The following is a 19,783-nucleotide window of genomic DNA, read 5'->3' as shown; positions in this document are numbered from 1 at the left end:
ATTTCGGCAGAAGCTTCCTATTTAATTTTTTTGTTTTATGTGTTTTATAGTCCATATTTTGATTCACAATGCCATTAAAGTCTCCCATCATACAAATATCAGCATAGTCTAGTTCCAAAACTTTTTTGTGTAGTTTTTTGTAAAATTCATCTTGTTTTTCATTGGGGGCGTAGATTCCAATTAGGAGTGTCTTTTTGGTATCCATAATTTCCACCATCCAAATTCTTCCCTCTTCCTCTGCGTAGACTACTTTTGTTGGAATGTTGCCTTTAATATAAAAGACCACTCCTCTTTTCTTGCAATTTGCCAATGATGAAAACATTTTCCCAAGCTTTGGTTGAGTTAGTAAATGTTCATATTTCTTTTGAATATGTACTTCTTGCAGACAGATTATGTCAAGTTGTAATTTCTCTAATTTATGGAATACTTTCTTCCTTTTAGTTGCCGAATTAAGTCCATTAATGTTAATTGTAATCATTTTTCTTTCTTCCATGTTTATACTTTATATACAGGATTTATCGCTCTAGTAGATCTAGGTTCTCGTTTTTCTTTGCGGCTCCCATTCCCTGTCTCCCCTTCTTTCTCACTTCCACCTACTGCTCCTTCTATTTTTTCGGTCGCGGTTGCAGGTGGTTCCAGTATTTGTATCACTGCATCGTCTTTCCCAGCTTTCTCCGCCATTTCTCTAAAGTATTCTTCGTAGAAAGCTTCTGCCTTCTCAGTTGTATCTATCCTGTGTCTTTGTCCTTGCCAAGTACATAGTAAACCTTCCGGTATGAGCCATCTGTAGTTAACACCTTTTTTTATCAATACTTTAGTCAGAAATTGATATTCTCTTCTCCTCTCTCTCACCTCTCTTGGAATTTGTTTGAGTACTACAATCTCCTTACCTTTATATTCTAATTTTCTATCTCTCAATTTCTGTAAGATTTGTGATTTAATTGTTTTCTTAGTAAATCTTACATGCACTTCCCTTGGAAGAGCATTTCTCATTGCATATCTTGTGTATACTCTAAAAGTCTCATCAATTGTTTCTATTATTTGGTCCTGGGACATCCCCAGAACATCTATCAAAATATTTGAAATTATCTGAACTAAGTCCTCTCCTTTTTCTTCTTCTATGTTTTGAAATCTTAAGAAAAATTCAGACCTGTCCATCTCCCATCTTAATATTCCACTGCTCTCTCTTTCTACATCACTTAGTCTGATCTCTAGCTTTTCAGTTTTCTTCTCTCCTTCTTGAATCTTATTTTCAATTTTTTGAATCCTATTTTCGTATTTCAGCATCCAGTTGTGTATACTTTCTACTTTTCCTTCCATATTATCAACTTTTTGCACTATGCTTTGGTTTTGTTGTTCCATTGCCTCCATTTTTTTTACAAGGGTATCGTTTCCTGCTTGCATTTTCTGCATCATTTGTATAAGTGTTTCAAAATTGGCTTCCTTCTCTTTTTCCTGATGGGACATCGTCTGTGTTGTCCTCTGGCCTCCCGCAGGTGAGGGGGCAGGGGTTGATGTAAAGCCAGAGGCAGCTGCTTTTCTACTCATAGCCAATTAGTATTAGAGGGTGGGGGGTTATAAGTATGGTGGATTAAGTACATAAAGTACACAGAGGAGAGGGGGGAGAGATAAGAAAAGGGGGGAAAAGAGAAAGGGAAGGAAAAGGGAGAAGGGAGAGAAAAGGAAGGAAAGAAAAAGGAACTTTTTTTTGTTTCAAAGATGAAAGGAATGCAGTAAGAATACAATAGAAGATATATATATATATAAATAAGAGAATATAAAATAGTAAAAAAGAAAAAGAAGACACCCCCCCTCCAAAAAGGGAAGAAGAGGTGCTTCAGCTACAAGTGGGAAAAAGAAAAAGCAGAAAAAATGTAAATAGTCAAGAGGTGATCCAAAGGTTAAAAAGAATAATCAAACAGAAAAGAAAAAAAATGTAAAAGATCAAAAGGTCGATGGTGATGATCAAAAAAGAAAAACTCAATGTCGATGTCTCCACAGCAGATAATGTGAAAATGGTGTTGGGAGATGAAAGGATGCCAACAAGCTAAAACAAATGATTTTTTTTGGACTCTTTTCCCCCCCCCCCTAAGATAAGAGTCTCTCCAAGGTCACTCTCAGCTTTGCTGTTTTATCTAGCAGGTTCCCAGCTGCGTAAATACGTAGATCAAATGCATTACAGGGGGGATTTTAATAACAAAGTTCAAGTCCACAAGATGGCAGTGTTGGCTTGTAATTTGTAGTTTACAGCTTGTTTTAGTCCGTTCCGTGGCATTTGTTAATTACTAATTGTTAAAAAAAAAACATCAAAAGGTCTAAAAGGCAACAAAGAAAAACAAACAAAAAAAACCAGATCTTCAAAGCACTTTAAGTTTAAAATTTAGTGCCCCATTAGATTCGAAGTTAAAGGTATCGACAACAAAAAGAAGGAACACAAAAAGCCGATTTAAATTACAGGAAAGTCCAGCCCGGCTTCCAAAGATTAAAAAAAAAGGAACAGAAAAATAAACTTCCAAATGGCAAACATTTATCGCCGCCGCTTTTCTCACTTATCAGCCTTATTTTAAACTAGAGCCAAGGTGGCGCAGTGGTTAAATGCAGCACTGCAGGCTACTGCTAGATCAGCAGGTCAGCGGTTCAAATCTCACCGGCTCAGGGTTGACTCAGCCTTCCATCCTTCCGAGGTGGGTAAAATGAGGACCCAGATTGTTGGGGGCAATATGCTGACTCTCTGTAAACCGCTTAGAGAGGCCTGAAAGGCCTATGAAGCGGTATATAAGTCTACTGCTATTGCTAAACTAAGTTTCCAAATTTAGAGTGTTCTCTTTCCAACAAGAAAAAAGGATTTAAAACTCACACCAAACGACATGTTCATATCCATCGCTCTCTCTGGGCTTTTGCAGTTGTAGTCAGCATCGAGCTGATCCGGAAGTCACTGGATTAGGAAGGCTTTCCTTAGGTTCCCAGAGATTTTGCGAACATCTCTGGGACCACTGGAGTTCCCCCCACGTCACTGTCTCTACGGGACAGCTTAGATTCAAACGAATCGTCCAAAAAAGACCCCGGTATAGATGGTCATTCAGGAACTACCTGAAAGTCCGTCTTCTCACTGCTAAGCCCCGCCTTCTCTCCCCGTTATTTCTTATATATAGTGCAACTCCACCTCCTGTTTTATTTGGTCTATTACTTTTAAATAATTTAAATCCTTCTAGCTCTATGTTCCATTTGTGGATTTTACGCCACCAAGTTTTTGTAATGGCCACAATATAGTATCTGCCCTCATTTACTTGAATTTCTAATTCACCCTGTTTATTCCTCATACTCTGTGCATTGGTCTATAGACATTTGAGTCATTTAAACTTTTTTAACCATTGATTTTATTTCTAGCAATATAAACAAAATTTAACAATATAAATAAAATAAATATAAATAACAATATAACAATATAAATAAAATAACAAATAGAAGAAACTAAGAACAAACAAACAACAACGACAACAAAAACAACAATAGCCATGCAGGGCTTTGTGGGTCGGGAGGTTCTGTCCTCCAGCTGCCTCCATTACTGAAGGCGTCCTGTAGGCAGAGAATAACAGAATTAGAAGGGATCTAGGAGGCAATTCCTCCTCCTCCTCACTAGCAAGCTGGCAGCTGCCTGCTTTCCCCACCTGAAGCCCCAGGGCTGCCATGTGGCAGCTGTTGTTTCAGCCAAATCACTCTTGACAGGCTGCTTGGGACCATTGACCAACTCACCTCCCGAGGTGCCTGGGGCTGGTTCCTCCTCCTCCAAGCTGACCTCTGGAGGGGAATCTGAGGAAGCATCTGGGGGAGAAATCAAAGACTTTTATTACTACCACGTTGCTCTTTGTAGAGCTACTTGTACCTGCCCTCCGCTCTTCCCACGTAGCATATTGGAGACCTTCCCATCTGTGGGACTCATACCTCTTCTTATTTAAGAAGGCGGTCCAGGGAGTCCAGGATGTCCTCTTCCAGGCTGCTGAGATCCTCCAGAGTGTCTTCTTCCTCTGGAGAATCCTGTGAAGCAATCAGAGAAATGAAACTCAGAATTCCTTAAAAAAGGGACTATTGAATGGGGATCACATTTCCCATTTAGAACACTGGTCCCTGATGCTTTGCAGCAAAGGAACCAGTCATACCAGAGCTTGGGTGCATATACTGTAGTTAGACTAAGTATCTTGTCCGAAAGGCCGGGTGTCCCCTTGCTCCACTGCCCAGAGCGCTCCAGCACAGTTCCCTCAGGTTAGGAGAACTGACTAGAGGACTCTATCCCTGCCCAAGTGAAAACACTTTGTCTTTCTTACCCATGGACTGGAAGAGGAGCTGGCCTCTGTATCCTGGTCCCAGCTATCCTCAGATTCCTCCTCCAGGAGGTCAGCAAGGGAGTCCACCTCACAGAGGCTGCTGGTCCTGGAGCCCAACAGGACGGTCAGCGAATCCTGCAAATAACAATATGGAGGCTAAAGCTTTCTGCATCCCAATAATATTGCTAGAAGATAGGGTGCATTCAGGCCCTAGGGGCCAACAGCAAGAGAGCCTTTGCAAGCTTTAAGGTTAGAAATTTCTCCCACTCCCATCAGGAGTCGTGGCATAGCCCTAACCCTAACCCTAGCCATCGGCCCCATTGCCAAAACTTTCTTACCTCTGGAGAAGAGGTGTCCTGCCCAGGAGAGAGCTCCTCCTCCACTGGTTGGTCCTGTGGTTCCTGGAATCAAAATAGCAATATTTTGTCCGTTAGCATATGAAGAAATCCACAGAGACAGGGCTTCTTCTTTTTACATGGGGAGGAATTGTCCAGTTCTTACCAACTCAGTGGAGGTCTCCAAAAGGGTGGACAGCCGCGGCCTGCGGTGCTCCTGCCTTTCCTCTCTGGGGGGAGAAAACAAAAGGGCCAAAGATCAAAAGAAGCCCTAGGACCTTTTGTAAGAGTGGTCATGTGGACGCTCTCGGAGCCCTTCCGGCTGGCCTGCCAAAGGACTTGGCCTTCCAGTGGGATTCCCCTGAGATGCCTCCCCTCTGCAAGTGTTTCACCCTCCGAAGTGATACCTACCCTGAAAGGCAGTCACCGCTTCCCTCCTGCACTGGGCTCCGAGCCGTCCCCATCGGATGGAATTCTTCCGATGGGTCCTGCAATAAGAATGCAAATATTCTGTCTCTTGGCATTTTAACCAATGCACAGAGTCAGGGCTTCTGCCACTACCATGGGGAGGAGCTGGTCTGGCCTTACCAACTCAGTGCAGGTCTCCCAAATTGTAGGTAGCCGCGGCGTCCACTTCAAACAGCTCTCATTTCTGGGGAGAGACCAAAGTCATTCTTTTGTTAGCAGAGGTAGAGGCAGAGGGTAGAGATGCCTGCCCTCTGCCAACCTTTCTTCTAGCCCTTCTCTTGGGGGCTTCGGAATCCCTCAGCTGAGAACTTACCTCAGGGAAATGAGAGCTGGCCTGACATCTTCCTTCCTGGGACTCCGGGTGGTGGCAGGACCACCCATCACAACCTGCAAGAAACAATTGTTTATTGAAGGCATAAATTAAAAGTCCTCTGCATGTTTATCTTCCCCGGGAAGAAGGGCTGCATTATAGAGGGCAAAGAGACAGCAGACCATGGGAAACGTGGCTGATAATGTGGGCTGGCCAGGTTCCCCCCAAGTGGGAATTCCTCCCTTCCCCCACCCGGTTTTGAAGCATGAACTGGTGTTCTTGCAGAAGCGCCCTTACCCCAGGAGAGGAAGATGTGCCGCCATCAGACACATGATGTGTCTCCCATTCTCCCCGCTGGTCTTCCAGTTCCTGTGCCGTCCTGGCCAAAAGAAAAAGGTAACATGTCAAAAAACATCCATCTAACATCTCCTTTCTCAGCCCAACCAGTCACCCTGCCCATCTTTTTGCCCTGAAGCCCCTTCTGGACAGAAAGCCATTTGGGGAGAGGCTCTTACAGACTCTGCAGTCCATCAATGGTGCCCCACCATGCCCAGGGTTTAAGGAAAAGGGGGTGGTATTTGTCAGGAGGCACAGGAAGGTCTTCAATGTTGCTCTTCAGACAACAGAAAAGGTGCGAACACCTTTTCCGGATGTTCTGTGAAGAGAAGAGAAATAGCTGTCAATCAGTCAGAAGAGTTGAGAAGTATGACTTTCTCCCCCGCTGCCAGTTTCTTGACAGCTGAGATGGCCACACTTACTCTGAAGAGCCTTCTGAGAGCCATGACCAACTAGCTGCACGTCCGTCCACTGCACGAAGGGAGAATGGGCAGCTGGGCACTGGCTAGTGGCTTTTCAGGGAAACTGGCAATCTAGTTCCCCCAGCAACCAAGTAAACAATGGCCATATTCTATACCTACCCAAGGAGGGCAGCTCACCTGGGTCTCGGAGTGGCTGGTGGCTGATTCCCTTTGTGGCCTTTTAGCCTGTATGTTTGGTGTGGGAAGTTGTTGGTTCATGAACAACAGAGAAGCACCATCATTGTGGCACAAAGCACGGAGGGAATCATGGCATCCTAGGGCAGAAGCGACGTTTAGTCCGACTCCCTGCCAAGGAAGGGCTCTTCCTACCATCTCAGGCAAATGATTGCCCAATCTTTCCCTGAAAATTTCAAGAATGGAGCACAAACACGTCTTGGAAACAAACTGTTCCACTGCTTAATGGTTCGCACTGTGAGGATGCTGCAACGGTCGCTAAGTGTGAAAATGGTCGCTAAAGGGTCGCTAAGTGTGAAAAATGGTCATCAGTCACTTTTTTCAATGCCATTGTAATTTTGGTCACTGTACCACCTTTCTTGCCACAGTTCTTAAGTGAATAACTGCAGCTGATAAATTAGTAACATAAGTGACTAGCAAAATGTTCATCTACTTCCTCTGCTTGGTTGGGTGGCTTGTAGTATAGACCTATGGAAATGTCATTTCCCCCCAACCTTTAATATTGACCCAAATGCATTCAAGATAGTTCTCATCATTATTGTGCTCTATTTCTGTAGAGAGGTAATTATTTCTTATATATATAGTGCAACTCCACCTCCTGTTTTATTTGGTCTATTACTTTTAAATAATTTAAATCCTTCTAGCTGTATGTTCCATTTGTGGATTTCATCCCACCAAGTTTTTGTAATGGCCACAATATAGTATCTGCCCTCATTTACTTGAATTTCTAATTCACCCTGTTTATTCCTCATACTCTGTGCATTGGTCTATAGACATGTGAGTCGTTTAAACTTTTTTTAACCATTGCTTTTATTTCTAACAATATAAACAAAATTTAACAATATAAATAAAATAAATATAAATAACAATATAACAATATAAATAAAATAACAAATAGAAGAAGCTAAGAACAAACAACAACAATAATAACAATAACAACAACAACGACAACAAAAACAACAATAGCCATGCAGGGCTTTGTGGGTCGGGAGGTTCTGTCCTCCAGCTCCATTACTGAAGGCGTCCTGTAGGCAGAGAATAACAGAATTAGAAGGGATCTAGGAGGCAATTCCTCCTCCTCCTCACTAGCAAGCGGGCAGCTGCCTGCTTTCCCCACCTGAAGCCTCAGGGCTGCCATGTGGCAGCTGTTGTTTCAGCCAAATCACTCTTGACAGGCTGCTTGGGACCATTGACCAACTCACCTCCCGAGGTGCCTGGGGCTGGTTCCTCCTCCTCCAAGCTGACCTCTGGAGGGGAATCTGAGGAAGCATCTGGGGGAGAAATCAAAGACTATTATTAGTACCGTGTTGCTCTTTGTAGAGCTACTTGTACCTGCCCTCCGCTCTTCCCACGTAGCATATTGGACACCTTCCCATCTGTGGGGCTCATACATCTTCTTATTTAAGAAGGCGGTCTAGGGCATCCAGGATGTCCTCTTCCAGGCTGCTGAGATCCTCCAGAGTGTCTTCTTCCTCTGGAGAATCCTGTGAAGCAATCAGAGAAACGAAACTCAGAATTCCTTAAAAAAGGGACTATTGAATGGGGATCACATTTCCCATTTAGAACACTGGTCCCTGATGCTTTGCAGCAAAGGAACCAGTCATACCAGAGCTTGGGTGCATATACTGTAGTTAGTACGTTGTCCGAAGGGCCGGGTGGCACCTTGCTCCACTGCCCAGAGCGCTCCAGCACAGTTCCCTCAGGTTAGGAGAACTGACCAGAGGACTCTATCCCTGCCCAACTGAAAACACTTTGTCTTTCTTACCCATGGACTGGAAGAGGAGCTGGCCTCTGCATCCTGGTCCCAGCTATCCTCAGATTCCTCCTCCAGGAGGTCAGCAAGGGAGTCCACCTCACAGAGGCTGCTGGTCCTGGAGCCCAACAGGACGGTCAGCGAATCCTGCAAATAACAATATGGAGGCTAAAGCTTTCTGCATCCCAATAATATTGCTAGAAGATAGGGTGCATTCAGGCCCTAGGGGCCAACAGCAAGAGAGCCTTTGCAAGCTTTAAGCTTAGAAATTTCTCCCACTCCCATCAGGAGTCGTGGCATAGCCCTAACCCTAACCCTAGCCATCGGCCCCTTTGCCAAAACTTTCTTACCTCTGGAGAAGAGGTGTCCTGCCCAGGAGAGAGCTCCTCCTCCACTGGTTGGTCCTGTGGTTCCTGGAATCAAAATAGCAATATTTTGTCCGTTAGCATATGAAGAAATCCACAGAGACAGGGCTTCTTCTTTTTACATGGGGAGGAATTGTCCAGTTCTTACCAACTCAGTGGAGGTCTCCAAAATGGTGGACAGCCGTGGCCTGTGGTGCTCCTGCCTTTCCTCTCTGGGGGGAGAAAACAAAAGGGCCAAAGATCAAAAGAAGCCCTGGGACCTTTTGTAAGAGTGGTCATGTGGAAGCTCTCGGAGCCCTTCCGGCTGGCCTGCCAAAGGACTTGGCCTTCCAGTGGGATTCCCCTGAGATGCCTCCCCTCTGCAAGTGTTTCACCCTCCGAAGTGATACCTACCCTGAAAGGCAGTCACCGCTTCCCTCCTGCACTGGGCTCCGAGCCGTCCCCATCGGATGGAATTCTTCCGATGGGTCCTGCAATAAGAATGCAAATATTCTGTCTCTTGGCATTTTAACCAATGCACAGAGTGAGGGCTTCTGCCACTACCATGGGGAGGAGCTGGTCTGGCCTTACCAACTCAGTGCAGGTCTCCCAAATTGTAGGTAGCCGCGGCGTCCACTTCAAACAGCTCTCATTTCTGGGGAGAGACCAAAGTCATTCTTTTGTTAGCAGAGGTAGAGGCAGAGGGTAGAGATGCCTGCCCTCTGCCAACCTTTCTTCTAGCCCTTCTCTTGGGGGCTTCGGAATCCCTCAGCTGAGAACTTACCTCAGGGAAATGAGAGCTGGCCTGACATCTTCCTTCCTGGGACTCCGGGTGGTGGCAGGACCACCCATCACAACCTGCAAGAAACAATTGTTTATTGAAGGCATAAATTAAAAGTCCTCTGCATGTTTATCTTCCCCGGGAAGAAGGGCTGCATTATAGAGGGCAAAGAGACAGCAGACCATGGGAAACGTGGCTGATAATGTGGGCTGGCCAGGTTCCCCCCAAGTGGGAATTCCTCCCTTCCCCCACCCGGTTTTGAAGCATGAACTGGTGTTCTTGCAGAAGCGCCCTTACCCCAGGAGAGGAAGATGTGCCGCCATCAGACACATGATGTGTCTCCCATTCTCCCCGCTGGTCTTCCAGTTCCTGTGCCGTCCTGGCCAAAAGAAAAAGGTAACATGTCAAAAAACATCCATCTAACATCTCCTTTCTCAGCCCAACCAGTCACCCTGCCCATCTTTTTGCCCTGAAGCCCCTTCTGGACAGAAAGCCATTTGGGGAGAGGCTCTTACAGACTCTGCAGTCCATCAATGGTGCCCCACCATGCCCAGGGTTTAAGGAAAAGGGGGTGGTATTTGTCAGGAGGCACAGGAAGGTCTTCAATGTTGCTCTTCAGACAACAGAAAAGGTGCGAACACCTTTTCCGGATGTTCTGTGAAGAGAAGAGAAATAGCTGTCAATCAGTCAGAAGAGTTGAGAAGTATGACTTTCTCCCCCGCTGCCAGTTTCTTGACAGCTGAGATGGCCACACTTACTCTGAAGAGCCTTCTGAGAGCCATGACCAACTAGCTGCACGTCCGTCCACTGCACGAAGGGAGAATGGGCAGCTGGGCACTGGCTAGTGGCTTTTCAGGGAAACTGGCAATCTAGTTCCCCCAGCAACCAAGTAAACAATGGCCATATTCTATACCTACCCAAGGAGGGCAGCTCACCTGGGTCTCGGAGTGGCTGGTGGCTGATTCCCTTTGTGGCTTTTTAGCCTGTATGTTTGGTGTGGGAAGTTGTTGGTTCATGAACAACAGAGAAGCACCATCATTGTGGCACAAAGCACGGAGGGAATCATGGCATCCTAGGGCAGAAGAGACGTTTAGTCCGACTCCCTGCCCAAGGAAGGGCTCTTCCTACCATCTCAGGCAAATGATTGCCCAATCTTTCCCTGAAAATTTCAAGAATGGAGCACAAACACGTCTTGGAAACAAACTGTTCCACTGCTTAATGGTTCGCACTGTGAGGATGCTGCAACGGTCGCTAAGTGTGAAAATGGTCGCTAAAGGGTCGCTAAGTGTGAAAAATGGTCATCAGTCACTTTTTTCAATGCCATTGTAATTTTGGTCACTGTACCACCTTTCTTGCCACAGTTCTTAAGTGAATAACTGCAGCTGATAAATTAGTAACATAAGTGACTAGCAAAATGTTCATCTACTTCCTCTGCTTGGTTGGGTGGCTTGTAGTATAGACCTATGGAAATGTCATTTCCCCCCAACCTTTAATATTGACCCAAATGCATTCAAGATAGTTCTCATCATTATTGTGCTCTATTTCTGTAGAGAGGTAATTATTTCTTATATATATAGTGCAACTCCACCTCCTGTTTTATTTGGTCTATTACTTTTAAATAATTTAAATCCTTCTAGCTGTATGTTCCATTTGTGGATTTCATCCCACCAAGTTTTTGTAATGGCCACAATATAGTATCTGCCCTCATTTACTTGAATTTCTAATTCACCCTGTTTATTCCTCATACTCTGTGCATTGGTCTATAGACATGTGAGTCGTTTAAACTTTTTTTAACCATTGCTTTTATTTCTAACAATATAAACAAAATTTAACAATATAAATAAAATAAATATAAATAACAATATAACAATATAAATAAAATAACAAATAGAAGAAGCTAAGAACAAACAACAACAATAATAACAATAACAACAACAACGACAACAAAAACAACAATAGCCATGCAGGGCTTTGTGGGTCGGGAGGTTCTGTCCTCCAGCTCCATTACTGAAGGCGTCCTGTACGCAGAGAATAACAGAATTAGAAGGGATCTAGGAGGCAATTCCTCCTCCTCCTCACTAGCAAGCGGGCAGCTGCCTGCTTTCCCCACCTGAAGCCTCAGGGCTGCCATGTGGCAGCTGTTGTTTCAGCCAAATCACTCTTGACAGGCTGCTTGGGACCATTGACCAACTCACCTCCCGAGGTGCCTGGGGCTGGTTCCTCCTCCTCCAAGCTGACCTCTGGAGGGGAATCTGAGGAAGCATCTGGGGGAGAAATCAAAGACTATTATTAGTACCGTGTTGCTCTTTGTAGAGCTACTTGTACCTGCCCTCCGCTCTTCCCACGTAGCATATTGGACACCTTCCCATCTGTGGGGCTCATACATCTTCTTATTTAAGAAGGCGGTCTAGGGCATCCAGGATGTCCTCTTCCAGGCTGCTGAGATCCTCCAGAGTGTCTTCTTCCTCTGGAGAATCCTGTGAAGCAATCAGAGAAACGAAACTCAGAATTCCTTAAAAAAGGGACTATTGAATGGGGATCACATTTCCCATTTAGAACACTGGTCCCTGATGCTTTGCAGCAAAGGAACCAGTCATACCAGAGCTTGGGTGCATATACTGTAGTTAGTACGTTGTCCGAAGGGCCGGGTGGCACCTTGCTCCACTGCCCAGAGCGCTCCAGCACAGTTCCCTCAGGTTAGGAGAACTGACCAGAGGACTCTATCCCTGCCCAACTGAAAACACTTTGTCTTTCTTACCCATGGACTGGAAGAGGAGCTGGCCTCTGCATCCTGGTCCCAGCTATCCTCAGATTCCTCCTCCAGGAGGTCAGCAAGGGAGTCCACCTCACAGAGGCTGCTGGTCCTGGAGCCCAACAGGACGGTCAGCGAATCCTGCAAATAACAATATGGAGGCTAAAGCTTTCTGCATCCCAATAATATTGCTAGAAGATAGGGTGCATTCAGGCCCTAGGGGCCAACAGCAAGAGAGCCTTTGCAAGCTTTAAGCTTAGAAATTTCTCCCACTCCCATCAGGAGTCGTGGCATAGCCCTAACCCTAACCCTAGCCATCGGCCCCTTTGCCAAAACTTTCTTACCTCTGGAGAAGAGGTGTCCTGCCCAGGAGAGAGCTCCTCCTCCACTGGTTGGTCCTGTGGTTCCTGGAATCAAAATAGCAATATTTTGTCCGTTAGCATATGAAGAAATCCACAGAGACAGGGCTTCTTCTTTTTACATGGGGAGGAATTGTCCAGTTCTTACCAACTCAGTGGAGGTCTCCAAAATGGTGGACAGCCGTGGCCTGTGGTGCTCCTGCCTTTCCTCTCTGGGGGGAGAAAACAAAAGGGCCAAAGATCAAAAGAAGCCCTGGGACCTTTTGTAAGAGTGGTCACGTGGAAGCTCTCGGAGCCCTTCCGGCTGGCCTGCCAAAGGACTTGGCCTTCCAGTGGGATTCCCCTGAGATGCCTCCCCTCTGCAAGTGTTTCACCCTCCGAAGTGATACCTACCCTGAAAGGCAGTCACCGCTTCCCTCCTGCACTGGGCTCCGAGCCGTCCCCATCGGATGGAATTCTTCCGATGGGTCCTGCAGTAAGAATGCAAATATTCTGTCTCTTGGCATTTTAACCAATGCACAGAGTCAGGGCTTCTGCCACTACCATGGGGAGGAGCTGGTCTGGCCTTACCAACTCAGTGCAGGTCTCCCAAATTGTAGGTAGCCGCGGCGTCCACTTCAAACAGCTCTCATTTCTGGGGAGAGACCAATGTCATTCTTTTGTCAGCAGAGGTAGAGGCAGAGGGTAGAGATGCCTGCCCTCTGCCAATCTATCTTCTAGCCCTTCTCTTGGGGGCTTCAGAATCCCTCAGCTGAGAACTTACCTCAGGGAAATGAGAGCTGGCCTGACATCTTCCTTCCTGGGACTCCGGGTGGTGGCAGGACCACCCATCACAACCTGCAAGAAACAATTGTTTATTGAAGGCATAAATTAAAAGTCCTCTGCATGTTTATCTTCCCCGGGAAGGGCTGCATTATAGAGGGCAAAGAGACAGCAGACCATGGGAAACGTGGCTGATAATGTGGGCTGGCCAGGTTCCCCCCAAGTGGGAATTCCTCCCTTCCCCCACCCGGTTTTGAAGCATGAACTGGCGTTCTTGCAGAAGCGCCCTTACCCCAGGAGAGGAAGATGTGCCGCCATCAGACACATGATGTGTCTCCCATTCTCCGCGCTGGTCTTCCAGTTCCTGTGCCGTCCTGGCCAAAAGTGTTAAATATGTTTGAGGGAAAGACGCAGGAGCCATGGAATCAGAGAGTAAGATGTTTATTGCGAGATGTCAGCGATTCAAAACGTCCCTGCAACTGTCAGGGTATTTATACTCGAGCCCAAAGCAACTGTCAAATGACCAGCCAATCAGAGAGCTGGTAACAGGAACATTTGCATATATAACACTCCTTCCCCCCCGGTTATTTGCATACTCAACACTCCTCTAACATTTGTCCCCCCCAGTTATTTACTTTGTGTGTTATTTATTTGCATTTTTTTTGTGTGTTGTCCATGTTCAACATTTACAATTCAACATTTACAATTCAAAGAAAGTCCAAGCCTGTCGGTAACTTTGGTTGGACGTTGCGGTTTATGTTGGCGGGGGGGGGGGGGGGGTTATGCGAGCAGGAATGGCGGCTAGAGTTGCGAGCAGGAATGGCGGCTAGAGTTGCTCCTTTGGAGGCAGGTTGGTGTCCTCGTGCTTCAACTTCCCGTCCAGCGCCAGGCCTCGCTTCTCCCGGTTGTTGGTCAGCAGTGGAGTCAGCGTGTAAACCTTGCAGAAGGTGGAGCTGGGAGGCAGGCAGCTTTGTAAGGCAGGTGGCCTTGGGAGGTAGGCAGCTTTGTAATACAGGTGGAGCAGCGGAGGCTCCAGGCAGCAGCAGCTGCAGACAGTTTGTATTATGCAGATAGAAAGCCGTGAGGAGACGGATGGCAGCAGCGGCTGCAGACAGGCAGGCAGTTCCAGCCGAGGTTGGCCTTCGCGGTCTTTGGCTCGTCCTTGGAATTGGCGTAGATAGCTCGTCCTTGGAGTTGGCGTAGATGGAAGGCTTCACGGTGGCTACTGCTGGTTCTCTGTTGTGGTTTTTGTGTCTGATTTTCGGGGGCCGCGACTGGCTTATTCTTCGTTGTTGTTTTCCAGGCTCTGCGGGAATCGCATATCCCATCCTCGTCGCCAGTATTAAATATGTTTGAGGGAAAGACGCAGGAGCCATGGAATCAGAGAGTAAGATGTTTATTGCGAGATGTCAGCGATTCAAAACGTCCCTGCAACTGTCAGGATATTTATACTCGAGCCCAAAGCAACTGTCAAATGACCAGCCAATCAGAGAGCTGGTAAAATGTCAAAAAAACATCCATCTAACATCTCCTTTCTCAGCCCAACCAGTCACCCTGCCCATCTTTTTGCCCTGAAGCCCCTTCTGGACAGAAAGCCATTTGGGGAGAGGCTCTTACTCTGCAGTCCATCAATGGTGCCCCACCATGCCCAGGGTTTAAGGAAAAGGGGGTGGTACCTGTCAGGAGGCACAGGAAGGTCTTCAACGTTGCTCTTCAGACAACAGAAAAGGTGCGAACACCTTTTCCGGATGTTCTGTGAAGAGAAGAGAAATAGCTGTCAATCAGTCAGAAGAGTTGAGAAGTATGACTTTCTCCCCCGATGCCAGTTTCTTGACAGCTGAGATGGCCACACTTACTCTGAAGAGCCTTCTGAGAGCCATGACCAACTAGCTGCACGTCCGTCCACTGCACGAAGGGAGAATGGGCAGCTGGGCACTGGCTAGTGGCTTTTCAGGGAAACTGGCAATCTAGTTCCCCCAGCAACCAAGTAAACAATGGCCATATTCTATACCCACCCAAGGAGGGCAGCTCACCTGGGTCTAGGAGTGGCCGGTGGCTGATTCCCTTTGTGGCCTTTTAGCCTGTATGTTCCATGTGGGAAGTTGTTGGTTCATGAACAACAGAGAAGCACCATCATTGTGGCACAAAGCACGGAGGGAATCATGGCATCCTAGGGCAGAAGCGACGTTTAGTCCGACTCCCTGCCCAAGGAAGGGCTCTTCCTACCATCTCAGGCAAATGATTCCCCAATCTTTTCCTGAAAATTTCAAGAATGGAGCACAAACAAGTCTTGGAAACAAACTGTTCCACTGCTTAATGGTTCGCACTGTGAGGATGCTGCAACGGTCGCTAAGTGTGAAAATGGTCGCTAAAGGGTCTCTAAGTGTGAAAAATGGTCATCAGTCACTTTTTTCAATGCCATTGTAAATTTGGTCACTATACCACCTTTCTTGCCACAGTTCTTAAGTGAATAACTGCAGCTGATAAATTAGTAACATAAGTGACTAGCAAAATGTTCATCTACTTCCTCTGCTTGGTTGGGTGGCTTGTAGTATAGACCTATGGAAATGTCATTTCCCCCCAACCTTTAATATTGACCCAAACGCATTCAAGATAGTTCTCATCATTGTTGTGCTCTATTTCTGTAGAGATGTAGTTATTTCTTTTTTTTTTAATTTTTTTTTTAATTACACAGACAACAATGGGAAAGGGAGAAGATGGGGGGGAAAATGGGGGGGGAGGGGAAACCCATCTTCACATACAATATGTCGTTTGATCACAGGTGCATCCCTACTAAGTTTGTACATCCCGTATCTCTCTGTTGTATATTTAATAAACACCACAATAAGCTAGGGTTTAAAAGACAAAAAAAAAAAACCAAAATAAAACAAGAAAAAAAAGGGTGGGGGGAGGAGGGGGAGGCCAAAAAGGACAAAAAAAGGTCCAAAAAGGAAAAAAAAAGGAAAAAAAAACCATCATCACATGCAGCATGTCGTTTGGTTACGGTTGTTTTAACATCTACATCTTCAAATAATATTTACCAACTCAGATATTTCCTCTAATGTAACTAAAGGCCTCATTTTCCTTCTACAATATATATTCAGTTAACATTAGCATTGTTTTCCCCCAGAAAGTATACTTCTATTCATTGTTAACCTTGCATTTCATACCTTCAAACAGAGATCTTATTCCTTCATTGTTCAACAAGGCATCGCTGCCTATATATACCAGTTTTCATTTGTTCCCCTATTAGAATTGCCTTATCAGCAGCGAAATATCATTATAGTAAGTTCTTAACCTTATACATTATATCACCAGACCTTATATTAATACTTCCTTACATCATTGTTGAATTATTTCACAGCATAATTATATCATCATTTACTTTTTCCAACTAAGGCATAATTGTATCATTTTTCATTTCCAAAGTTTTTTTTTTCCCCTTAGCCATTGATAAAACAAGTCCCATATCTTATAAAATTGTTCATCCTCTTGCTCTCTAATTTCAAATGTCAATTTACTCATTTCGGCACAGTCCATTATTTTTCGAATAACTTCTTCCTCTTTTGGTATTGTTTCATTTTTCCAGTTTTTTGCAAATACAATTCTGGCTGCTGTTAACACATTTACAATCAAATATTTTAAGTCTTTGTTGTAGGTTTCTGGTAAGATTCCCAATAAAAAGACCTCTGGTTTAAAGTCTATTTGTTTGTGTATCATTTTCTCCAACCACATGTGGATTTTAGTCCAGTATCTTTTGGCTTCAGTGCAAGTCCACCACATGTGGTAGTATGAGCCAGGTATCTGGTGACATTTCCAACACTTTTCTGATTTATTCTTGAACATTCTTGCGATTCTGGTCGGGGGTAGATGCCACCTGTAAAACATCTTATACAAGTTTTCTCTATATGCAGTGGACATTGTCATTTTGTAATTTTGAGACCACAATTTCTGCCAATTCTCTAAATCAATCCCATACTTAAAGTTTTTTCCCCAAGCAATCATAGTTTCTTTAACTTGTTCTTCATGCAATTTAAACTCCAATAAATATCCATATAGTTTTTTAATTACTTTTTCATCAGTACCTGTTAGAATTTTGTCTAGCTCAGTCATTTTGTTATAGAGACCTTTAGTTTTTCTATCTTCATTATATCTAGATTGTATCTGTACATATGAATACCAGTTCATTTCCATCCCTTCTTGCTTCAACTCTTGACTAGATTTGAGCTCACCCTCTGTATTCAATAATTCTGTATATCTAACTGTTTGTTCCTTTTTATGTATTATCGGATACGAAAATGCTTCAATTGTTGATGTCCAGACTGGAATTTTTAAATAATGTAATTTTTTAATCTTTTCCCAATTTAACAACAACGCCTCCCTTATATAATGTCTTCTAAAATAACCATGTGGTTTAGTTCCCTTATACCATAAGAAAGCATGCCATCCCAACAGCAAATCGTGACCTTCTACGTTCAATAATCTAGAGTTTTTTTAATGATATCCACTCCTTAATCCACATCAGGTTTGCTGCCTGATAGTATAGCTCCCAATCGGGTAACCCAAAACCTCCTCTTGATTTAACATCTTGTAGTAATTTAAGTTTTATTCTAGCTTTTTTCCTTTGCCAAATAAATTTCAAAACTATTTTATTTAAATCTAGAAAAAAATCCTTACCCAGTCTGATTGGGATTGTCTGAAACAGATATAGAATTCTAGGTAAAATGTTCATTTTAATTGTAGAAATTCTTCCCATCATTGATAAATGCAAGTTTTCCCATTTCTCCAAATCGATTGCTATTTGTCGTTTTAATCTGGTATAATTATCCTCTTTAAGAGTGCTACATCTAGGTGATAAATGTATCCCCAAATATTTAATCTTACTTGTGTTTTGAATCTGCAACATTTCTGACAACTCTTCCTTTTGTGTAGCTGGGATATTCTTTGTCATGATCTTTGTTTTATCTTTGTTTATTTTCAAGCCTGCTACTTCTCCATATTCCTCTATTCTTTCTAACAATTTGAGTGCGGTTTCTAATGGATCTTCAAGAATAAAAACTAAGTCGTCTGCGAACGCTTGCAATTTATACTCTTCTCTCTTAATTTTCATTCCTCTTATTTCTTCTTCTTCTCTGATCTTTCTATTTAAGACCTCTAGTGTTAGGACAAAGAGTAGCGGTGATAGTGGGCAGCCTTGTCTTGTACCTCTCTTTATTTCAATCGGTTCTGTTAGTTCTCCATTTACCATTATCTTTGCTGCTTGTTTCTGGTATATCGTTCGTATAGTTTGAGTGAATTTCTTGCCAAAGTTCATCTGCTCCAGTTGCAAAAACATAAACTGCCAATTCACATTATCAAAGGCCTTCTGCGCATCGAGGAACATCAGTGCCAGTTGTTTTTCTGGGTGGGCCTCATAGTATTCCAAGGTATTCAAAATTATTCTCATATTGTCTTTGATTTGTCTTTTAGGTAAAAAGCCATTTTGATCTGAATGGATGAAGCCATTTAAGTATTTTTTAAGTCTCTCAGCTAGTATAGATGCAAATAGCTTGTAGTCTGAATTTAATAAAGAAATTGGTCTATAATTCTTGATTTGTGTTAAATCAGTCTCTTCCTTGGGTAGTAGTGTGATATACGCTTCTGACCATGACTTCGGTATTTGGCTCTCAGTCATCACTTCATTCATGACTTGTAGGAGTGGGAGGGTCAATATTTCTTCAAATGTTCTGTAGAATTCCACGGTAGGCCATCTGGTCCTGGGGCTTTCCCATTATTTGTTTTTTAAGTGCCTCTGTCAGCTCCATCATTGTTATTTTACTTTCTAACATTGTTCTAGTTTCATCTGGTACCTGGGGGAGATTGGCATCTTGTAGATACTTTTTGACTCGTCCCTCCTCCACCTTCTCTTGTTCATAGAGTTTAACGTAGTAGTCGTGTATAATATTTTTTTTTCCGGTATTTCCATACTGAATTTCTCCTTGTTTATCTCTTAGTTGAAGTATTTTCTTTGTTTCTCTCTCTTTTTTCATCTTATATGCCAACCACCTGCCTGGTTTGTTCACATTTTCAAAATAATTCTGTTTGGCACCTCTAATTTTTTGTGCCAGTTCTTCCTTTTCTAATAGGTCCATTTTGTGTTTAATTATGTCCATTTTTATTTTAACATCTTTTTTTTGTGGTGCTCTCTGTAGATCTCTTTCAAGTATTTTATAGTCATTGTCTAGAGCTTTATGCATTTGTCTTTTCTTTGAGTTTCTCTTCCTTGTGTAATCTATTTTCAAACCTCTGATAACAGCCTTCATTGTATCCCAGAGATTCTGCAACGACGTATCTTCTTTCCTATTTTCTTTAAGGAAAAGGACTAGCTCTTTTTCCATTTTTTGTACAAACTCTTTTTCTTTCAATATAGTGTTATTTAGTGTCCATCTAGATCTTGCCCTTTGGCCTTTCCATTTAGTTAAAATTGGATTGTGGTCCGCCCAGGTACTTGCTTCAATCTCAATTTCTTTTATGTTGGAGCTCAACTCCGCTGAGGCCCATATCATATCTATTCTAGAGAATGAAGAATGTCTATTTGAGTAGAAGGTATATTGTTCTTTTTTAGC

The 19,783-nt window shown here is 43.9% G+C and overlaps 2 long non-coding RNA genes across 3 annotated transcripts; both read right to left on the bottom strand.

Moving 5' to 3' along the window:
- Nucleotides 1–8,692: 8,692 nt before the first annotated feature.
- Nucleotides 8,693–9,244, bottom strand: LOC116510009. The gene is made up of 3 exons (XR_004255592.1): nucleotides 9,116–9,244; nucleotides 8,939–9,015; nucleotides 8,693–8,757 (listed from the first exon to the last, which is right to left on the bottom strand). It is a non-coding gene; the product is annotated as an uncharacterized LOC116510009 (long non-coding RNA).
- A 3,319-nt stretch (nucleotides 9,245–12,563) lies between these two features.
- On the bottom strand, nucleotides 12,564–15,268 carry LOC116509897. Of its 2 annotated transcripts, XR_004255567.1 has the most exons (5): nucleotides 15,212–15,268; nucleotides 14,855–14,931; nucleotides 12,987–13,050; nucleotides 12,810–12,886; nucleotides 12,564–12,628 (listed from the first exon to the last, which is right to left on the bottom strand). It is a non-coding gene; the product is annotated as an uncharacterized LOC116509897 (long non-coding RNA). The 2 variants fall into 2 exon arrangements; XR_004255568.1 differs by lacking the exons at nucleotides 12,564–12,628; nucleotides 12,810–12,886; nucleotides 12,987–13,050 and adding an exon at nucleotides 13,540–13,552.
- Nucleotides 15,269–19,783: the final 4,515 nt, after the last annotated feature.

Source organism: Thamnophis elegans, chromosome 6 (assembly GCF_009769535.1).
Source record: "Thamnophis elegans isolate rThaEle1 chromosome 6, rThaEle1.pri, whole genome shotgun sequence".
Classification (NCBI taxonomy): Eukaryota; Metazoa; Chordata; class Lepidosauria; order Squamata; family Colubridae; genus Thamnophis; species Thamnophis elegans.
The sequence above is the reverse complement of the archived record's forward strand: the minus strand, read 5'-3'. Positions and strand labels throughout refer to the sequence as shown.